Source organism: Miniopterus schreibersii (assembly GCF_964146895.1).
Source record: "Miniopterus schreibersii genome assembly, chromosome: 1".
NCBI lineage: Eukaryota > Metazoa > Chordata > Mammalia > Chiroptera > Miniopteridae > Miniopterus > Miniopterus schreibersii.
In genome coordinates this window covers 80136549-80149839 of record NC_138101.1, presented here as the reverse complement: position 1 = coordinate 80149839, position 13291 = coordinate 80136549, and the positions used below count along the sequence as shown (strand labels likewise).

Genomic DNA, 13291 nt, shown 5'->3' with positions numbered 1-13291 from the left:
ATCCTGTATTTCTGGCTGTGTTTCCTTTCACATTCTAATCTTATATGTTTTTTGGTTTTGTTCTCTTTTTATCTCTAATTGAGCTTACAAGAAGTTTTCAATCTTAAGAAGAAAAATGAAAACAACAGCTGTTGTATATATTTACCCGTCCTATAACTTTTTTTCATTAGCTGTATTATTAATTTCAGTGTATTTTTATATTTCTATTAATTTAGTCATTTGGGTTTTTTTATTGTTCTTTTTCTTAAAGAGAATACTTGGTTCCTCTTTTCTTAATTTTTCTTATTTAATAATGAAAGCATTTAAGGCTATAAATATTTATTTCTTTGCCATTGGTTGTATTTTAAAATTTTTATAACAAAATACCTTGTTTAATAGGGACTCCTGAAGGCTTCTTTAAAAATCCTTACCCAGGGACATTTTTGGGGGTTTAATTTATTTTTTAGAGAGAGAGGGAGGGGGAGAGACAGAGAAACATCAATGTGAGAGAGAAACATTGCCCTGTTGCCTCCCATACATACCCCAACTGGGGACTGAACACACAACCTAGGTATGTGCCCTAACTGGGAATTGAACCCACAACCTTTTGGTATATAGGATGACACTTCAACTAACTGAGCCACAACCAGGGCAAGACATTTATTTTTTAAAACTGAGTTTTATTCACCGAGGTTAAGTATTATTCATTTTAAACTCACATCAAGTGCATCATAATTAAAATGCCAAAGGTTAAAGACAAAAAGAATCTTAAAAGCAGTTATTTACCTACGAGGAAGCTCCCATAAGACTATCAGATGATAACTCAACAGAAACATTTCAGGTCAGAAGGGATTGGCATGAAATATTCAAAGTGATGAAAAGCAAGGACCTACAACCAAAATTACTCTCCCCAGCAAAACTATCATTTAGCATTGAAATACATGTAAAGAGCTTCCCAGACAAGAAAAAACTAAAGGAGTTCATTACCGCCAAACCAGTATTACATAAAATGTTAAAAGGTTTTCTTTAAGGAGAAGAAGGAACCAAAAAAAAAAAAAACCTAAATATGAAGAATAAAATGGTAATAAATACATATCAACAACTGAATCTAAAAAACAAAATAATTGAACATGCATAACAGAAGCAGACTCAGACACAGAGAACATTTTTATGGTTGCCAGATGGGAGGGGTTGGGGATATTGGTGAAAAAGGTGAATGTAATTGAAAAATTAAAAAATTATTAAACAAAACAGAATACTTCACTCTGAATGTGAATCAGGCTTTTAGATGAACTTTCAGGAAAGTAATAGGCAATTTGCTGAATTTTATTTTTATAAGTGGCACTCCTGCAGCTTTAAACAGTTTGTTAATGTGTCTGTTTTAGGAGTTTACTGAGATTCTTTGAGTTACCAGATCTAAGAACTTGAGCTAAAATAATACCTAAGCATTCTCTAAAAATTTGGATACTTTTAACAACAGGATATAAAATAAAGAGATGCTGATATAAGTGAAATTTTACAAAACCCTTTTAAATTATATGCAGTGAAGTTAGTGAATCTAATCATTTTATAGCATGTTTTTAAAGCAGAGTTGACTCTCTTCCTAAATGGAAGGCTGTCAACAATAATCGTTAGCCCATTCATTGACCCATTTGCTTGCCAGAAAGTAGTATTTCTAAAGATGCATGTATTCTTGACATAGAGAAAATTTTGCAGCTAAGTGCATTTTCTCCAAATATGGAACTATAAGATTTTACTACTAAATTCTACAGTCCTGCATTCTCTTTGAAAGCTTTTGGTTCCACCATGGATACTCTTGCTGCAGGTTTGTGGGGAGGGTATTCTCAAGACCTTGACTTTAGGGAATGAGGTGTGATTTTTGCCAACTTAGTGAAGTTGGAGAAGGACAGATAAATGGCTTTTCTCGTGACGTGAAATTAAGGCCCGGCCTGCATTGGGATTTTTAGGTAAGTCAGGGTATTCTTTGTCCATCAGGAAACATTTCACCTATTAGAGTTAATTTTTCTATTGTGGCCTTCCTCCATTGCCAAGAGGAATTCAGATTTGATGCTTTACAGCCCCACAATTTAGAGTCCCTCCTTGAGTTATAAATAAACATTGCTATTGTTTCTAGATGAATTAATTGGTTGTATAGAGAGGGGAGTGAGAGGTTGAGGGGACCTAGCAAACTGTTTCCAGGACCAACCAAGGGGAAATAACTCCTCTTGGGACCAGAGAGGAATTATTTCCATGACTTCCCCCAAAGAGTTCTCAGTTTGCCAGCACACTGTGAATGATACTGTCAAGAGGAAAGCAATATTGTAGACTCAATGGCAAGCCAAGATTGAATGCATCCTTAGTCAAACACTCACAGGAAGCCTTGAGCTGAAAAGTTGAGTAACTTTTTTTTGGTTTAGAAGTAGAGGCTTCAACTTGACCATCCTAATTTTTGAATGATGCATTCTCTGCGTAGATTCAGGGACCCTACCTTGAATTTTGGGCTTACAACTCAGTCTGTCACTCTACAACTAGTTTAACTGCAGCTCAAATGAGGAAACACATTGGTTCTGTGGTCTCTAGGCAGAAAAGAGATGATTGGCCATTCTCTCGGTTAATGAATTAAATAGCTTTTAGGCATCAAGTGGAACAAAGAATGCATTGTTTCATAAAATTTCCGAAGGTTTTGGGGGGAGCTTGCAGACTCTGCTCTTTGCTGTAATGTGTTACTGTGAAGAAATTTTTCCTGGCAAAAGAGATGCCTGGTTCTTCAAAGTAGCCAGTATCTGAAAGATCCCCAGCAGGGGATCTTATTCCCCTGCTCCATCTTTACAACAACAAAAACAAAATGCAGCAGCAGCAAAGGTTGGCAGGGTGACTGGATTGATGTATGAGGACAGGAGAATTTGCTCGACCAGTAAGTAGCAGCCTTTGCTGGCAAGTTGGGAGGAAAATGATGGGAACTGAATAGGAGTTGGTCAACTGAAAGATTACTAAGCTTGTAGAACTCATTATGGATAGCTCATGTGAAGGGTAGAGTGGTGTACATATGCCATGAGGTGCTGGACATCATATCATGATGAAAACTGTGCTGTTAACCTTATCTACCTACCTTTTGGGAAGGAGGTCTGAACTGTAACATCTGGAATCAGAGATAACCCTAATACATTTCCTAGTAAAATACTTTTATTACTAGTGAAATAATTGTGTTTGTAGTTGGTTCAGTTCTGGGAAAGGAAGTCATTGGCTCAAAAGGCACGAGTTTCCGCCATATTCCAGGTGACATGTGATCACTGCCCAGAGACTGCCAACAAGCTATGGGAGACACTCCAGCAGATTGCACACACCACCCTCTTCCAGACCTAGTCTCATTCTTACGTTCTATTCTTATGTCCCGAGCATCATCAGTGACTGCTTGGGTCTTTTGCTCTCATTCGGGTTCAAAGAACCAAGACCATGTCCTCCCCTGAGTGTTTCAGCATGACATTAATCCTGGGTTAGCTGTATCTGAAGTAAAAATAGGATATTTGCTCCTCGGGCTGTCTGGCATGATACACTAATTAATCTTCACTCTGCCCAGACACCAATCCTTTCCTGGGTGTGACCACTCCCAGGTGCATCTTCCTCACTTCTCCCTGACAAAATTCAAATTCAGATCTGGCTCCTCCCTTTCTGCTGCACCCTTTTCCTCCCTGAGGCTCTACTTAGCCCTGTCCTTACCAACACCTTACTCCTGTGGAAGCAGTTGATATAAGCACTAGGGGGTATCCAGTTTATTTTGGGGTAAAGTGAATAAAGAAAAAAGCAACATTCACCTTTTCTCCGGTCCTTGGTCTTAAGATGAATGTTGCTAGTGCTAGATGGTCCTTTAGACTATGGTCTGACTCTTGTTTGCCTGGTGAGGAGAGAACAGGAGAGGGTATTTGGAACTCAGCCCATCCTCCAAACTGAAGCATCTTGTAGACCAAGCAAGCAGCTCCTGCTCTGACCAGGGTTTGGGCTTCTCTGTATTTATTTACCCTGCTTTTTTTCATCAGGAGAGCTGATCATCTTACCAATTCCCTCCACCAAAGGTTGCTATCTTAGAAGCAGAGACTCAGTTTTAATTGGTTTGTTTACTTCTAAGCCCCACTCAGAGACAATGTTTCACTTACATTTGGCTCAACTCCTTTCTCTCGCTTGGTAGAGCAATGTTGAGTGGTGTTCAATGAAACCAGTCTTGCAGTTAGCATCCACTGACAAGTAGATTTCATTTACTTAAAACTGTCTATTCCAAACGAAACTACTCTGTTTATTGGACATCTGAGCATACAGTTTACCGTAAAGAAAAATGTAACAGCTGTTTCTGAAGCTGAAGCACAATCACTGCTAATATTTTGTGCAGATTTAGTCTGGTTCAGGGTGACTGTCCTGCGAGGTGGTGGTCTCCAACCTAAAAGCAGGGGTTCGGATTTCACAGGGCAGGCTGACCCAGTTTGGAAGCAGTAGAATGAAGCCAAGTGAGTGTTTACTTACTTTTTATCCCACTCCTGGTTTTTGTTTGTTTGTTTGTTTGTTTGTTCTGCTTTCCCACTGGCTTACTTGGATGTGCCCTTTGTCTGTAGCTGCTTCAGTTCCAGTTTGGAAAGGGGCAGCTTTCAATATCAAGTGAAGTGGCCTGATTCTCACATCCTCCGAGCACAGCTTGCTGCTTTCAGTTTACTGTGGCGCAGTTTAATGTAAAGTCTCTCCAGTATAAAGCCTCTTTCTCTTTTTATGCCCTGGTGTTTTTCTGACCGGTGTTGATGGCACCCACAGTTTATGTCCCTTGTACGTTTCTTATTCAGCACAATTGGGGAAAATCAAAATAGGATATTCTCAAGAACTAAATGTAAAACTAAAACTTTTCAAACCGTTTGTTTTGCTATGCCATTTTCCTACCATAGTTTCAAAATAAATGATTAGTAGTTTTATGAATCAATGCATTTTGAGATAGTTTTTGTCATGTCATGACAGGAATTTTTGTTTCTTTGCACAAAATCATATATCTTATGTCTAAGATGAGAATGGGTTTTTTTTCCTACTTTAATTTTTCTTATCTTTTTTATGGTAATCTAAAATCATAGGCCGGTACATTTTCTTTGGATAACAAGTTATGACTTTAGTTATAATCAAATATTTTTTATTATAATATTTTTGAAATAAATTTTTAAGTATTTTAAAGCATCACACAAAGTGTTGAATTTTTGTGAAATACTTCATTTGTAAAAGTTGTTTTGGTCAGGGTGGGAGGTGCATGTAAGTCTTTTAAGTCATTTGCTAATTTAAAAGTAATAATTTGATACCTAGTTGTCATTATTCAAACACATAAAATAAGTTACAGTTCTACAATTTTATAATTCAGCCAACGCTGATAAATGGAATGACTTTAAAATAAAAGTAATTCTATACTAATGAGTCAGATCTGTGAGTTAAAGTCCTTGGCACTGCTTGTCTCTGGCTGTGTATCTTTAGACCAGTAACTAAACCTCTCTGCTCTAACTTTCATTATTAGCAAAAGGAGAGCAGTAGAACTGGTAACTTCCTCCTCTCACTATCTATGACTGAAGTTGAAGGCTATTTAATTTCATTCTAATCTTTACAGACTAGACTGTTCATGTCATTTTATTGCTTTAGGTATCTGCAAAAATCAGCCTAAGCATAGAGAAGTATTAATATCCCTTATATACAAACAGCTGCAATGCTGATTACAGAGCTCCTCCTTTCACTCTTCCGCTCTTATTTGCCTGGTACATGGATAGCATCTGGTCCCATGCTACTGGCCCCAGCCTTCTCTGTCCTTTATCAATGGCAGCGTCAGCATCTTGGCTTTCCCAGGAGTGGAATGGGTAGTGCCACATCCACCAGCCTGGGCTAATGTCACTTTGTCATGGTCCGTGGTGACTCCCACCTACTTTGAGGTCTGTGTGTTGTCCTCTTTGTCACTCCTCTCTCAAATGGATTTCATTTAAGGAACAAGTATGGGTTGAGGCTTTAAGAAGGGGCATGGTACATGTCACCAAAAGGATGCTGCACCAAACTCAGTCCATCCGGCTGGGGTGTAGCTTCCATTCCCAAAACAAAATCAGAGAAAAGGGATCATGCGTTTCCAGTGGCAAGGCTCTACTGCTTAGAGGAGTTAATTGGCTTTTAAAAGAAAACAACTTGGCTTAGTAGGGTCTTGTTAGTCTCATAAAATCTGACTACTAACTCAGGATATAAAGCCTGAGACCAAAAAAAAGTGGACATCTAGAATTTTTTTTTAAATCTGAGGAAGACAAGCAAAAACTGAAAAGCACAGAGTAAAAGACTTCAAGGCAAATAAGAGAGAAATTGTTTTGAAAGTGAAGAAAATTTTCCTGTCACTTGACTCATGCAAAAGAAAAAAAGTTTGACAAGCATTTATGAGTGCCAGCTGTGTACCAGGCCCTGTGCTGAGAATCAGAGACAGTCTCTATTCTCAACAAGTTTATTATCTGATAGAAGAAACATACACTAAGCAAAATTTCAGTATAATGTAGTTAATTCCATGATTAAAAACAATATTACAGAAACATGGTATCTTGGTGGTATGTCAATAAGTTGTAAAAAGAAATTATGTGTAAAGAATGGAGACAAGCCCTGGCCAGGAGACTCAGTTGGTTGGAGCATCATCTTGGGCACCAAAAGGCTGCAGGTTCAGTTCCCCATCAGGGCGAGTGGGGGAGGCAGCTGATCCATGTTTCTCTCTCATATCCATGTCTCTCTCTCCCTCTCTCTCTCTCTCAAAATCAATAAAAACATATCCTCTAGTGAGAATTTTCAAAAAAAGAATGGGGACAGAATTTTAAAAGGGGCAGAGGACCTGAATAGATATTTCTTCAGAGGGGACACACAGATGGCCTATAGACATGAAAAATGCTCAGCGTCAGTAATCGTCAGAGAGATGCAAATTAAAACCACAATGAGGTATCATCGCCTCACATCTGTCAGAATGGTTACCATCAATGAATCCACAAACGACAAGTGTTTGCAAGGATGTGGAGAAAACGGTTCCCTCGTGCACTGTTGGTGAGGATGCAGATTGATGCAGCCACTGTGGAAAACAGTAGGGAGTTTCCTCAAAAAATTAAAAATGGAACTGCCTTATGACCTAGTGATCCCACTTCTGGGTATTTATTGAAAGAAACTTGAAACATTAATTCAAAAGGAAATATGCTCCCCTATGTTCATTGCAGTGTTATTTACAGTAGCCAAGATAAGGAAGCAGCCTAAGTGCCCATCAGTAGATGAGTGGATAAAGAACATGTGGTACATGTATACAATGGAATAGTACTTGGCCATAAATAGAATGAAGTCTTACCATTTGTGACAGTGTGGATAGACCTAGAGGGTATTACGCTCAGTGAAATAAGTCAGGCAGAGAAAGACAAATACTATGTGATTTCACTTATATTTGTAATCTAACGAAGAAAATAAACAAAAAATCAAAAGTGAAACAGACTCCTAGATACAGAGAACAGACTGATGGTTGCCAGAGGGGAGGGGGATTGGGAGACTGGGTGAAAAAGGTGAAGGAATTAAGAAGTACAAATTGGTAGTGACAAAATAGTCACAGGGATGTAAAGTACAGCATAGGGAACATAGTAATATTGTAATTACTATGCATGATGCCAAGTGGGTACTAGAAATATCGGGGGCAAACCATTTGTAAAGTATATGCTGTATACCTGAAGCTAAAACAAAATAATATTAAATGTAAACTGTAATTGAAAAATAAAATTTAAAAAAAAGAATGGGGACAAGAATAGTGTTAACTGGAACTAAAGTATGAAAATAATGTGGAATTGGGGGACCTAAAGGAGTTAGCCTGGTTGAAAAATATGTAAGAGAAAAGTTGCTGGAAATGAAGGTGCAGAAGCACCAGAAGATGCTGAACCTTCTTTTCATGCCTCGGTAAGAAGCTGGAACTTTATCTTCAAGGGACTGGGGGCCTTTGAAGGATGTTAATCGGGACATAAGATGATCTGATTTGCCTGCTAGGAGGATCACTGTGACAGCTGAGTGGAAGACCGATCGGAGAGTGGCAAGACCAGAGGCAGAGACTGGTTAGAAGGAGCCCAATACCAGAGGCTGGGCCTGTGCATTCATTGTTCACGTCTGGCAGTCCAGATGTGACCCCAATCCTAAGAACGGTCCTTTCACCTATTTGTTGTTTTTAATGTTCAAAGATGGCATGTTTTAAATCATTATTTCAATATATTAATGATTTTGAAACCAAGTACCTAATTTTTTCTTAAGCTTTTAAGTTCTGCTTATACATTTTTTTAAGATTTTATTTTTTAAGAGCAGTTTTAGGTTCACAGTGAAATTCATTGGAAAGTGCATAGAGTTCCCATATACCCCGTCCCCACACATGCACAGCCTCCCCACTATCAGCATCCCCAGAGTGTTGCATTTGTTATAATCAATGAACCTACATTGACTTACCATTATCACCCAAAGTTCATAGTTTACATTATGTTCATTCTCGGTGTTGTACTTTCTTTGACTTTGGTCGTATGTATAATGGCAAGATTCCATGGTTATATCATACAGAGTAGTTTCCCTGCTTTAAAATCCTCTCTGCGCCACCTCTTCACCCCTTCCTCCCCTCTAACCCCTGGCAACCACTGATCTTTTGACTGTCTCCAGTAAAAAATTTTACCTTTTCCAGAATGTTGTATAATTGGAATTATACAGTATGCAGCCTTTTCACAGTGGCTTCTTTTACTTAGCAGTATGCATTTACGCTTCCTCCATGTCTTTTGATGGCTTGATAGCTCATTTCTTTTCAGTGCTGAATAATAATCCATTGTCTGGATATACCAGTTTATTCACTCATCTCCTGAAGGACATCTTGGTTGCTTAAAGTTTTGACAATAATGAATAAAGCTGCTACAAACATCTGTGCACAGGTGTTGTGGGGACATAAAGTCTCAACTCCTTTGGGTAAAAACCAAGGACCTTGATTGCCAGACCATAAGATAAGCGTATGTTTAGTTTTGTAAGAAACCACCAAGCTATCTTCAGTGTGGCTGTACCAGTTTACATTCCCACAAGCAGTGAATGAAAGTTCCTGTTGCTCTACAGCCTCACCAGCATTTGGTGGTGTCAGTGTTTGGGATTTTGTCTATTTGAATAGGTGTGTAATGATACCTCACTGTGGTTTTATTTTGCATTTATTTCCCTGATGACATGTGATGTAGAATATCTTCAGATGCTTGTTTGCCATCTGTATAGCTTCTTTGGTGAGGTGTCTGCTAAGGTCATTGGCCCATTCTTAAATGGATATTTTTATCGTTGAGTTTTAAATGTATTTGTATATTTTGGATAACAGTCCATTATCAGATGTGTCTTTTGCAAACCCTTTTTCTCAGTCTGTGACTTGTCTTCTCATTCTCTTTACACATCTTTTTATTCAATTTGTTAACCTAGCAATCTTTACATAAGAATAGAAACAACTTTCAGTCAACTTTGTTCACTTAACTCATAAATATAACTTTAAATTACCCTAAACAGAACTAATTAATTAAATTCTTTTAAACACCTAACATATATGAAAATTTAGTATCTTTATCTCTGTCTTTCAAAATGACTCATACAACAGGTTAACAAGGACTGGTAAGCACTTTTTAAACTTTCTGGTCATTAAACTAAATCTTCTTAAGCACCTAAACTTACTACCTTTGAAAACCTAATAATTCAAAATTATTAATACAGTATGTCAAGTTATCTTACACATTTTTAAATATGATTTGCAATTGAATTATGCTTTTCAAATTAAAATCATGTGTATTACCAAATAAGCATTTAAATTCAAGCCATAAGACTGATTGTCAGGTTTTTTTAGTTTGTGTCTAATATCACCTTAAAGTTTTAAACATTTAAGAACAAACACATTGATTACCACAAGATTACACATCTTATTGATAAATTTAATAAACAAGCATTGATATTGTATTTGTTTGCTATAGCTTCCATAACAAAGTACCACAGGCAAGGTGGCTTAAACAACAGAAATTTATTTTCTCACAGTTCTTGGATGCTAGAACTGAGAGACAAGGTTGGATCCTTCTGGGGACTGTGAGGGAGAATCTGTTCCGTGCCTTTCTCCTAGTTTCTGGTGGTTCCCTGGCAATCGTTGGTTTTCCTTGGATAGCAGGTGCTTCACCCCGATTTCTGTCTTCTTTGAGTGGTGTTTTCCCTGTTTGTGTGTCTGTCTCCACATAATGCTTAAAACGCACACCAGTCATTTTGGATTTAGGGCATAACCCACTCCAGTATGACCTCATCTTAACTAACTACATTTGCAATGACCCTATGTCCAAATAAGGTCACATTTTGAGGCACTGGGGGTTAGGACTTTAACATATGAATCTGCAACATGATCAACCCTTAACAGATACCGTAGATTTTATTTACTTCAACACCTCTGTTCTTGCTTTGTATTAGGGTTGTGAACTGAGGCTGAAAGTTCAGAGCCATTCTTTGGGACAGAGAATTGAAGACTGTCTGGGACCTAGGTGCTGCATATTTCCAGGACAGGGTCTCTCAACCTTGGCACTATTTGCATTTGGGGTTGGATAACTCTTTGTTGTGGGGGCCATCCTGTACATTGTGGGATGTTTATCAGCATTTTTGACATCTACCCACCAGATACCAGTAACACCCCAACCCTATTTGTGACAAGCAAAAATGTCTGCCGATGTTGCTAAATGTTCGTTCCTCGGGGCAAAATTGTTTCTGATTGAGAGTCACTATTCTAGGATGGTTAATTCAAACCACAGATCTGGATCTATTCTCAGAGCTGTGCTCTTTCCACTGTTGTCAGTGGGGAACCACAAGCCATACCTTCACTATTTTGTTGAATTCAACCAATCCTTATACCTTGTAATTGAATTCTGCATTCCTTATTTTTATAGAAAAAGATATATATTTTTAATTGATTTTATTGGGGTGACATTGGTTCACAAAACCATACAGGTTTCAAGTGTACAGCTAACAAAGCATCATTTGCACACTGTATCATGGGCCCATCACCCCAAGTAAAGTCTCTTTCTCTCCCCACCTCCATCTAGTCCCCACCCTTTCCCTCTATCACAACACTGTTGTCTCTGTCTATGTGTTTATACATATATATACACACACACACATATATATGCTTTTTTGCTTAATCCCTTAACCTTCTTTCATCCAGTCTCCAGCCCTCTGCCCCTCTGACAGTTGTCATTCTGTTCCATGTATTCGTTCCTCTGTTTCTGTTTTGTTCGTCAGTATATTTTGTTCATGAAACTCCACATAAGTGAGATCATATGGTATTTGTCCTCTGACTGGCTTACTTCACTTAGCATAATAATCTCCAGGCCCATCCATGCTTTCTCAAATGGTAAGATTTCTTGTTTTCCTCTCAGGGTCAAGTAGTATTTCACAGTGCAAATGCACCACAGCTTTGCTATCCACTCACCTACTGATGGGCACTTGGGCTGCTTCCAGATCTTGGCTATTGTGAATAACACTGCAGTGAACATAGAGGTGCATATATTCTTTCAAATTAGTGTTTCGGGTTTCTTTGGATATATTCCCAGAAGTGAAATTGCGGGATCAAAAGGCAGCTCCATTTTTAATCTTTTGAGGAAACTCCATATTGCTTTCCACAGTGGCTGTACCAGTCTGCATTCCCACCAGCAGTGCACAAAGGTTCCCTTCTCTCCACATCCTCACTAGTACTCATTTTTTGATTTATGGATGGTAGCCATTCTGACAGGTGTGAAGTGATATTTCATTGCGGTTTTAATCTGCATTTCTCTGATGATTAGTGATGTTGAGCATCTTTTCATGTCTTTTGGCCATCTGTATCCCTTCTTTGGAGAAGTGTCTGTTTGGGTTCTATACCCATTTTTAATTAAATTCTGCATTTTTTTTACTTCTAGGTTCAAAGGCCATGGTTTTAAACTCATTATTTTGGTAACATTTACATAAAAATTTTTTTAATTGAATTAGGCATGAAATAGAATTAGAGCCATCAATCACTATTGCACTGAAAGTGCACAGAATTTCCTTCAGAATTTATACGAAAGTTTCCATCTTGCTAATTTTCTCCTTAAAAAACTACTTTTTCCCAAGTGTCAGAATTCAAGCTCAGTGAGATATATTATTCAGGGTTGTTTTTAGGCTGATGTTGTAACATGTTCAGAAATAATTATTAATCTTGCATTATATGTCATTTTATTTGAGGATATATATTTAGTTTATTTTTTAATATAATAGTGTTATTTTCTACCTTTTATTACAAAAGTGCACTATTTCATTCAGGCTGTGAGGGTGGTGTGCTCAGGGAAATGTTCCTTTCTACCTTCTGAGCAAGTCACACACTGAGGCTGACAAAGCCATCAGGAAGGAAGGTGCTTTGTCTTACAGCATTATGCTCCATGTCTCAAAGTCACCTAACAAAGAAACCTCTGGGATCCTGTTTTATAAATCAGATATATCCTATATTTTATAAAGAACCACAAGATGATATATTCACCCTACTTTCCCTGGCTTTCTTCCCATGATATTCATTGTCTACCATAAGATGCACAGTTATTCATTGATTACACAAACCTTGAGTCCTTGTCAGCCATGTGGGAGGCTGTGGCTAGAGATTAAATAGGATCTGGGGACCAGACACAGATCCTCAACATCAGGATCTTTAAGTCTAAGAGCAAAAATGTTATTTTTTACATAAAAAAAACTATAGCAGCAATGAAATACCGCAACACACTTATAAGAATGGACAAACTCTAAGACACTGACACCAAATGCTGGTGAGGATTCATTCAACAAATATATTTATATATTCAATGAACATATATGTTATACATGAATCAATAAATATTCTTGAAATTATTTTTCATATCCAACTTTATCTTGACTTGGAATGTTGGAGTGGATGGAATAATCATTTAGGTTAAGTGTAGGAGCTGGGTGAGAAGAAATGCAGCAAAATAAGAAAACAAAGTATTTTCTCTCTTTCCTGTTCTTCATTGCACCATGAACGTAGTTGGAATAACACCTAGAATCACCATAGACTCCTTGACACAATGCCTCCAGGGCTTCTGAGAAGAGTCATATATGTCTGTGTGATTATATTAAGTATATGCACATATATATGTTTATACATATATGCATATGTGTTTCTGAATATATTTTGATATACCTTATTTAAGATTTTATATTAAAGAAGCAGTTACTATAAAGTAAGCTATAGTCCAAAGTTCTCCTACCTGTTCATATA

General features: G+C 37.7%; 1 protein-coding gene across 1 annotated transcript in view; it reads left to right on the top strand.

The window, feature by feature from the left end:
* The window catches only part of MYO3A (myosin IIIA), a 196015-nt gene that overhangs the window by 101372 nt on the left and 81352 nt on the right, over positions 1 to 13291 (top strand). The gene's annotated exons all lie outside the window — the stretch shown is intronic.